The sequence below is a fragment of the Nannospalax galili genome, unplaced genomic scaffold, assembly GCF_000622305.1.
Source record: "Nannospalax galili isolate Female #2095 unplaced genomic scaffold, S.galili_v1.0 scaffold207, whole genome shotgun sequence".
Classification (NCBI taxonomy): Eukaryota; Metazoa; Chordata; class Mammalia; order Rodentia; family Spalacidae; genus Nannospalax; species Nannospalax galili.
Genome location: NW_008358517.1, coordinates 8,715,699 through 8,726,111, shown reverse-complemented (window position 1 = coordinate 8,726,111; position 10,413 = coordinate 8,715,699). Strand labels below are relative to the sequence as shown.

Below are 10,413 nucleotides of genomic sequence, written 5' to 3'. Positions count from 1 at the left end.
TCACACAGCTATAAATTGAATAGTGTTCCATGTTATATTAGCCAGGGTGATAACAAAATTTAAATAGTGTCATTTTTTTATATCACTAAAACAAAATACCATTCTTCTCTTAGTGTGTATCTAAATTCTTATAATTTACTTTCATTTCTTATTTTATTTAAAGTCACCTGACCAATAATTATAAATTATCTTATAATGATACAAGTTTAAAACAACAGTGCTTGTTATTTCTGTTGAGTAATTGACTACTTTTATTTAAAGTCACCTGACCAATAATTATAAATTATCTTATAATGATACTCACAAGTTTAAAACAACAGTGCTTGTTATTTCTGTTGAGTAATTGACTACTATTGTGTTAACGTAAGATTATTTATTGAGTTTATATTTATTTTGAGGCAATTTTGAAGGCTTCTTTGTGGGGATGGAGAGATGAGTCCATGGTTAAGGGCACTTGGCGCTCTACCAGAGGACCTGAATTCAGAGGCCCTGAGCACCCATGCAAGGGTGGTTCCCAACTGCCATATATCCAGTTCTAGAATATGTAACACCACCTTCCAGTCTCTACAGGCATCTGCATATACATATGCATTCACACACACTCACAGAGACACATTCACAGACACACACACACACACACACACATATATATATATGTATATACAAATGGCAAAAATATTTTTAAAGGCTTTTTTTAAAGGACTGTTTATTATCCTTTTCTGTGGAATCTCAAAAAAAAAAAAAACTATCAGTAGTTGTGAGGCAAATGATTAAATACATACCTCAATAGACTTGATAAAACAAAATATGAGATGCACATTTAACCAGTGAACAAAGTAAAATATTAATGAAATGAGCTAATGTAATAGTAAGGTATATAATGAAACTTCAAGTATTACAAGTCATTTAATGGAATTAGCATTCAATAGCTGAATGCAAATACTTTGGAGGGAATTTTAGAAATTGCACTCAAGTCACTGCACCTGACTTGTACCAAGGAGTAAACAATGAATAATTTTATCATTATATCCATAGGATCTCTATCAAACATGCCAAAACATGTATGTACATGATGTATGGTGTTTTACTCATTAATAGATAATACAAAAGCATTGGGGGTATTTTAGCAAAGAATTTTCATAGTGGAATTGAATTATAAGTAAGACACTTCATTTGTTTATTGACATGTGTGCTATATAGTGGAGAAAGATTTTAAAAAGTATCTGAGTTGCAGATTGTATTTAAATCTTCAGATAATACATACAGTGACTCGAATCAAGAGTGACAGCAAAATGGTGACCTATAAGAAGTGATTGCTATATAGCCTTTAGCTGTACACAGACACTCATGTGCAGATATGTATGTGCATTTTTCAGAAGGCTTTTGAACTAATATATTTATAAGAAACACAGTGCCAGACAGGAGAAACCTCCTTTTGAGTTGTTGGTCAGGGTAGTCGAATAGACTCCAAAATTAATACAGGCGATTGCCACAGCCCCTCATTATCTCCCAGAACTTGAAGGTAAGACTCTATTGCTTAAGACAGGACATACTTGGGGCACAGAACTTGGAGCAATGGAAATGGAACTGACCAGGAAACCTTCTGCATGAAGACTAGCTCTCATGATTTTGGAGGACACTATGTAAGCTGATAAGGGAGAGAGAAAACCAATCAATGGTCCAACCCAGATTTAAAGCCTTATAATTATAATAATGAGAAGCACAGCAAAATGTATTGGTGCAGTAGTGGCACTTTTATCTTGGGGGTAATCAACTGCTATCTAATTGGACTTAAAGTCCTCTAAATGGGAGGGAAACTCCTCCATGGCACTGTAAACACAGCTAAATACACATAGCTGGAGAGATCATAGATCTTAGAGAAAGCCCTACCTCTGTCATGTCCCTGAACAAATATAATTTCTCACAGTATGTTATGTTAAATATGGATCCTTACATTTACAGATAGTATGCCAGTCACTACCCAAAGAAGCTTCTTTTGCAATAGGAGAAATTCCTACAGAGCTCTACAGCTGGTCACACTGACAACGAGTGTTTGTGAGATTGTCAATCCTAAGTGACACATCTACAATGACTTCTACAGCTAAGGTTCACAGAACATAGTGGAACAAAGGATAAAGAGAATACTAATGCAACTCTCAACTCACGTAAGTGAAGCTTCCTCACGCAACAGGGAGTGATGAACACAAAAGGCCACAGCTGGTCAAAGTGTAGAGAATAAGAGACTGCAGAGTGTGGGTCCTTTAACAGGACTTGCACATTAAACTTCACCCACTCATAGCTCAGGGACCGTTATGGAAGAGGGGGAAAAATGATTGTAAGATGCAGGGGAGGAAGTACATTAACAAAAGAAAACAGTCTTACAGGCTCCTGGGACTTTGCTCATATGAACTTATAACAATGGGGACAGAAGGCACAAGACCTATGCAAACTCAATCATACACAAACCACCATAGAACTGGGGAAATGGGCAGAAGGCCACAACTTTGGTGAGAGAGAATTAAGCTGATCACTACTGGGTGAGGGAGAGTTTCCCTTCTTTATATGCGTGACACTAGACAGCCTGCACAGCCTCCAGTGGATGAACTCACACGAAAGAACATCTGGGTACAGAAACTTGACTTTATAGGTCTTAACATGTATGACAAAAATGTGTGAAGTCTTGTGGGCAGGCTGTGGGGGGTACAGATAGGGAAGGGGGCCTAAATGTGGTTAAGATGTGTTATGTATTCCACAAAAATTCAATAAAAACTATTTTTTAAAAAGAAACGCTATATGTTTTTTTAAAAAAGAATTAGATAAGCCTTAAAATCTATTAAACTCTTAAGTGTACAAGAAATGAGAAATCCACACTTTGAGCAAGTAACTACAGAGTTGGAGAGATGATAGGTTCAAATAATGGATAAGACAAGGAGCACGCTCATGTATGGGATTCAAAAAATGACAGGTGATAAATGATAGAATAGATAGATAGATGATAGATGATAGAGCTGATAGATGATAGATAGATAGATAGATAGATTGATTGATTAATTGACAGATAGATGACATAAGTGTTCAAACAATGTGACATCCCCACATGTGTATGTATGTGATACATAAGGATGAGGAAGGATAAACAATTATCAAATAATTGAATTAAGTAATTACAGAAAAAAGGAAAAAAAAACGAATCTTATAGTCATGAAGAAGAGACATTACTTATAAAGGAAGCTAAAGAAGAAAGACTGCAGCAAAGAACAAAACTTAGACATGTAGTAACCGGCAAGCCAAATAGAAAAATGAATACTGATGTCGTAATTATTTACAATACTCTAGCAGTTCAAAAGTTAAAAGTATGATAATTAAAGTAGTTGGGAAAAGCAAAATCTTGGCTACTAGTATTTGAATAATGATGATTATAAATGTAGTTTTAAAGCCCAGTTGTAAAGTGCATAAGAGATAAAATGTTAAGCATGGAGATTGTTGAAAAATATTCAGAGAACTTTAAAATCAAAGTAAAGTAGAAGAAAACAAAGATTTCCACCAGGAAACAGTAGAGACGATGGAATGTGCATTTGTCTTCAAATTGTTGTGGAAATCAAAATGCTAGAAAGAATAGCAGTCGCTGATATTTCTTGGTTTCCCCTATTTTTATTCTTATTTTCAACTTATTTTTCTTCTTTCATTGTCATCCTGTCAAAATGACTCCACATATATTAAATGCAATTCATCTTGTGTAATCTTGGCATCCTTTATTATCTCCAGGAATTTTTAAGGTTTGAGATGATCCGAAAACTTTATTTTTTTTTCTGCTGTAATTTCTCACCAAGGGTAGCATCCAAGATTTCACCGTGCATTCATATTTCAAACTCTGATGTTCACGATATGTATATAATTCTTTTTTTAAAATCTTTTTTATTTTATTTTATTTATTATTTTTATTTTATGTGTATGAGTGTACTGCCTGCATGTATGTGAGTGCATCCATGTAATGAAATGCTGTGGAGGTCAGAAGAGGGCTTTGGATTCCTCTTGATCTGTAGTCAAGGACGGTTCATGGCTGCCATGTGGGCGCTGGGATCGAACCCGGGTCCTCTGCAAGAGCATTCAGTGCTCTTAACTGCTGAACCATCTCTCCAGCCCCCTGTGTATAATTCTTGACAAGTAAAAGTTAAACACAAAAGTATTTTGACTGTTACTGGCACCCTTAAATACCTCAGATTAAATGTCTAACGATATAAGGTTTCAGAAACTATTATTGCCACTTTATGTTTTTCTGCTCCTGGGCATTCCTTTAATTTCTAACAAACTGCTATAATCTGGTGTATTAACACTTATTTAAAGTATAAATATGTCGTGTGAGCATAGATTTAGAAGAAAAGTTTCTGTTCATCATAGATCATAAAGATTTCTGAGTATGAGAAGGAAATAGATTTGAATATTCTCTTAGATAAGGATTATTAGAGGTTGGTACACACACATACACACACACATATATACATATTCCTACTTAGATGTATACATAATTTTAATGCTTTGAAATAGTTTTTCATTTTTTTGTATTTTAAAAGTAATTTAAAGGAAATGAACAACTTTCATTCTTAAATAAAAGTATATACCAATTTTGAAACTCATAATGAAGTTTAAATGAGATTCATTATGTAACCCTTATTACACTTATTAAAATTTTTTATGTTTATTTTGTGCGTGTACACGTGTACACAGCACATGGTGTCGTATGAAGGTCAGAAGGTAACTTGCAGGAGTTGTTTCTCTTCTTCCATGTGTATTCTGTGGATCAAACTCAGGACATTATGCTTAGCAGCAAGAGCTCCTATACGTTGGGCCATCTCACTGACCCAAATACACACAATTCTTTATCATAATCAATGAGTAGAACTTGAGGGTCTCAAATGATTCTTTTCAAGGCAAGTAAGAACAGGAAGACACTGGCGTCATCTCTTCGTCCGAGTCACTGAGTCACTCCTTAGTTCTGATTTCTCAACTTCAGAGTCACATGTCTCCCCCGTTAGTTCCAATTCCCATAAACCTTTCTCTAAACTTAAGCTAGTTTCTTTTTGTGCATTTTAGGAACTGCATCACTAGCACAAACTCTTCTCATTTTAACGTTTGGCAATTCCTTCAGATCAAAGTCCCATTCCCAAACAGTTTGTAGGTTACATGTGTCTGCAATGTCTGGAATCAAAGCCATACATGGCCTTCATTCTACTGCACCCCAGCTCCACCCTCCACCTGATTAATTCTAGGAAAGGTGCTGCCTTCCCTGTGTGTCCTTTACATGTATAACTCGATCTGCTCCAGCTCACCGTTGAGTGGATTCAAATACGTTTCAACTAGTTCACAAGCATCTTTCTTTGAATATCTCACTTTTTTTGTATCCAGATGACTGTGAAACCACTGAAGTTCTTCACCAATGAAATTCAGGCACAAAGTCATCTTTCTTCAACTTTTAACTTTGTGAGTCTCTCTCATAATATGAGCTGCTTTTCTACTGTACAAAAGGGTGACTTTTTTCCCCTAGTCCTTTAATTTTTCCCTTTAGTGTTGTGAAAGAAATTTCCCAGAAAGAACTCCTGCAAGGCTCACCAATTGATTAGCACTCTGGAGATTGCGGAGAGTCTGGATTGTTGCAGATCAGGAACCTATTCACAGATTATCTGGGGACATCTTTAACTTCATAAGTAGCCACACCTTGCCTACCTCTGTTTTTGAATTAACATTCTTGTCACTAATAAAATGTATTAACTTAGCAGATCACTGGATCTCACCAATCAAAAAGACAAGAATGTCATCAGATAGCATCTGAGACCTATAGCAGAAACCACCTGGTTTTGCTACAACCTGCCTACTGAATGTATCTACCAATGTATTTGAAAAAGTCTTGATTTATAAATTTCTTTGTTCTATTATGATAAAAATGTATTGTAACTGTTACCATGCTGGGACATGGAATTTGGGGTAACCTGAATCCCTGTTCCCTCATTCATATTTGGCTCCAGAATAAGCTATCTCTTGTCCCCTTTGAAATGAGAGTTATGCTTTTGCATTGACAGTGTTTAGGCTGGGGACACGGCTGGTGTCCAGAGGAGACAGTCTCACCACCCACCTGCAGCTGGAAGCTCTCGACTCACTCCATAGGAACACAGTTCTTGATTTTTAAATATACCAACATAAAATGATATTTAGAACCAAAAATAAACATAAGTGAGAAACAAGGCTTTATAAAGCTGATTGAATTCTAAATTCTTTCTGAGGGTTCATGTAACCCTTAAAAGTAAGTGTGGAGACGTTTAATAAATTGCTTAGCAAAAATATCAGGTTATATTCACATTGGGATCTATAACATATGTTGATTGATTTTGAAATAGTTTTTAAATAATGCAGTCACTGACAAGGAAAATATCTAATAAAAGTTCCAAGTTACCAGACTTATCTACCAAGTAAATTACTGAGTAAGAAAATCAATAGAAACAAGTTTTCTAGATAATCATGTAAAATATGCTAAGCAAGCAAGCTAGAAGGTAGAGGACAATTTCCATATATCCTAATAAGTTGAAACTGTGCTATCATTTAATTCAGTACAAAAGTAAAATATTATTTTCAATATAACTCCTATATTCATCAATGAATTGGCTATACATGCAAATTGAGATATGTTCATAAATATTTATTTAAAATGGCTTATTGTTATGTTCATAGACTGATACATCTCTCAACTTTCACCAGAGAAGTTTCTTCTAGCAGGAAAGGATGATTAGCACAGAGTCCCACTACTGCTCAAGGCACAGACAACAAGAGACTGAAGAGTTCTCAACCCTAAATGGGACATCTATATCACACCTTCTCCCAAAACTCAAGGATCATTGAGGAAGAAGGGCAGAAATATTGTAAGAGCCAAAAGTGGTAGGTGAACACAAGGAAGTCAGGTTGATTGGGCCCCAAAGGGTAGTTTCACATAGGATCCCACAGCACTTATGTGGGCATGCACAAGACATTTGCAAACACAAGTCATAAAGGGGCCCAGCATGGATGGGGAGGTGGGCAGGAAGCCCCATACCTAGGTAACAGTATATGGGCAGTTGATAGATGATGGGAGAGAGAGTCATTTTTTTTTAATATGTGTGATATCTGTAGTTTGACCATAGTCCAAGAGAAAGATCTATATCCAAGAGTATTTTAGATTAGATTAGATTAGACTAGATTAGATTAGATTAGATTAGATTGAATTGGGGCACTTAAACTGCTGAGCAAAGAGGGAGCTTAGCTATGGAGACAGAGAGAGAGAGAGAGAGAGAGAGAGAGAGAGAGAGAGAGAGAGAGACATAAATAAAGCTTAGTTTGCACACAAAGCCAGAGGGAAATGTTTTAACTCAAAAATCCCTGAAAAATACACATACATTATCTGACATTAGTGCATGTACATACTTTAAGGCTATATAATAAGGAACATAGTACCAGACAGGAGAAACTTCCTTTAGAGTTGTTGGTCAGAGCTGTCCAAGAGATTCCGAAAATAGCACTGGCTACTGCCACAGCCCTTGATTATCCCCCAGAACTTGAAGGCAAGACCCACCTGAAGACAGGACACACTTGGGACACAGGACTTGGAACAATGGAGCTGGAACTGACCTGGAAGCCTCCCCTGAAGACTAATTCTCATACTTCTAGAGGATACTATTGAAGCTCCTAAGGGAGAAAATCAATCAATAGTCTAAACCAGCTGTAAAGCCTAAAAACCACAGTGACTGGCAAAGCAAACTATATTGGTGCAATAGTGACACATTTATCTAGGGGATAATCAACAACTATCTAATTGGACTTAAAGCCATATCTATGGGAGGGAACTTTTGGGTGGCAGTGTAAATATATCCAAATTTACATGCTGGAGAAGTCATAGGTCCTCGAGAAACCCCTACCTCTGGACACAGTTCCTTACCATATGTTAAATATGGATACTTATATTTACAGACAAATGTACAGTATACCACTAAACAAAGAAGCTTCTTTTTGCAACAGATGGAGGCTCTTACGGAGTTCCACAATTGGTCATCCACAGAGAATATATGTCTGAGAGATGCCCAGCCCTAGGTGGACACATCTACAGGAGAACCTCTAGGCCTAAGGCTCATGGAACATAGCAGAACAGGGTTAGAGAGACCACTAATGTATCCATCAACTCTTACCAGTGACACTTCCTCATGCAACAGAGTAGAACTAGTAGAACTCTTTAAAAATTAGAAACAAATCTACCATATGAAAAACAAATAAAAAAAATTATAATAGAAGACATGAAGATGGGCGGTAAAGTGTAGGTGCAGATTGGGAAAGAGGTTCTGAATATTATCAAAATTAATTGTATGAAAAAAATTTAGAATAACCAAAAATATCCTAAAAAATAAAAAGTTAAAATTAAAGCATTATTTATTTATAAAATAGAGTTTTTAATTTTCCTTCATAATGTTTCCCAGCTTTTTATTACCATAGTAAAATACTTGAGACAATCTATTGAGAAAGTACTGATTTTGGTTGGCAATCTCTCCAAAATAGATTGTGCTGACTGCTTTGGGCCTTCAATCAACACATCACAGCAAGAGCATTTGATGGAACAAAATTATTTACATTATTACCATAAAATAACAATATCAAGGGCATGTTGATATCCCTCCTGCTTTAGTGATTCATTTCCAAAGACATGAAACCCTTCCACTAAGCTCCACTTCTTAATATTTCCCAGCACCCACATGATGGCTAATAACATGGCTACCTGAGTTTTAGTGGATCTGATGCCTTCTTCTGTCCTCCACAGACACTGCACAACATGGGTGTACTTATATACATGCAGGCATAACACTCATACACATAAAATTAAAACTATAAATAAAAAAATAAAAAAAAAAGATTTCCATCATTTCCCAATAGGGCCACAATAGCAACTAAAACTTTAATACAAGTCTTCAGGAAGCATTAAAGATCCAAATGATAACATCTCATTAAAAATATTCTTTTTAAGGGCATATTTATAATGCAGGAAAATACAAAGATTATTAAAAAATCAACATTCTGAATAACACATACATCTAAACATATCATTTAAATTATTTAAATGAAAATGATTATAATATATGTGAGTTTTCCTGAATTTATACCATTTTTTTCCTAAAGAATAACTATATTTTGAACCAGAGAAATGGCATTGTGGGTAAAAGCAAGCCATCCTCAGATCCCATGGCAGAAAGAGAGAACCAACTCCTGAAAGCTGCCCTCTGATCTCAAGGTACGTGCTACATGCATGAGCAGGATCTCTCTCTCTTTCTCTCTCTCTCTCTCTCTCCCCTATTTTTCTCACACACAATGATAAGAAGAAATAAATTAAAGATTAAAACTATATTGGGATGTCATTAGCAATGTTTTCCTATTTTATTATTGTTGGTAATAATATAGCCATAGTAAGGATCCTGGAACCTCTCTCTCTCTCTCTCTCTCTCTCTCTCTCTCTCTCTCTCTCTCCCCTATTTTTCTCAAACACAATGATAAGAAGAAATAAATTAAAGATTAAAACTATATTGGGATGTCATTAGCAATGTTTTGCTATTTTATTATTGTTGGTAATAATATAGCCATACATTTTCATAAACAATTCCCAGAACAATATAAGCATTGCACATTTCTTCTAAAACATTTTGGATCACCATACTCATAATAATCAACATTATATTTTTGGAGCAATTTTACTTGATTGACCTTATTCTTTAATGCAAAAAACTTAATTTTAATAACTAATGTTTCTCTAACCTTTTCTCATTATTTGTGCTGATGTTTGCATACTTAAGAAATTATTATTTATTATCAATTCCAGAGATATGAAATGTATTCCTATAATTTTGTCTAATAATTATGTAGTTTAGAGCTGGAGAGATGACTCAGTGGTTAAGAGTGCTTACCGTGCAATCAGGAGACCTAGAGTTTGGGTCACAGCACCAATAAAGTTAACATCCCACAAATATCCCAAACACCAGCTCCAAGGAATCCAATGCCTCTTCTGGCCTCCCCAAATGCACAAATCTGAACACTCCCTTACACATGTGCACATGTAGTCACACAGAAACAAGCAGAAAGAAATGAATAAATTAATTCTTTAAAATAATTACATAGTTTTCAAATATATATTGAGTATTTCACTTGAGATTTTTTTTTATATACATTAGGAGATACACCTTCAAAATCATTCTTTTAATGTGGATGTCCAGTTCCCCTGGCATAACTTGTCCAAATAACTATTCTTCCTGTTTAATTTTCTTAGCATTTAAATTAATAAACTGTTGACAATAGAAATTGATTATATCTGAAATTGGAATTTATGGGAGACAGGCTTGAGCCTAGGGCGAAAGTCTT

General features: G+C 35.3%; 1 pseudogene; it reads right to left on the bottom strand.

Moving 5' to 3' along the window:
* Positions 1-4,923: 4,923 nt before the first annotated feature.
* LOC115068195 lies at positions 4,924-5,457 on the bottom strand (annotated as a pseudogene).
* Between the last annotated feature and the right edge of the window lie 4,956 nt (positions 5,458-10,413).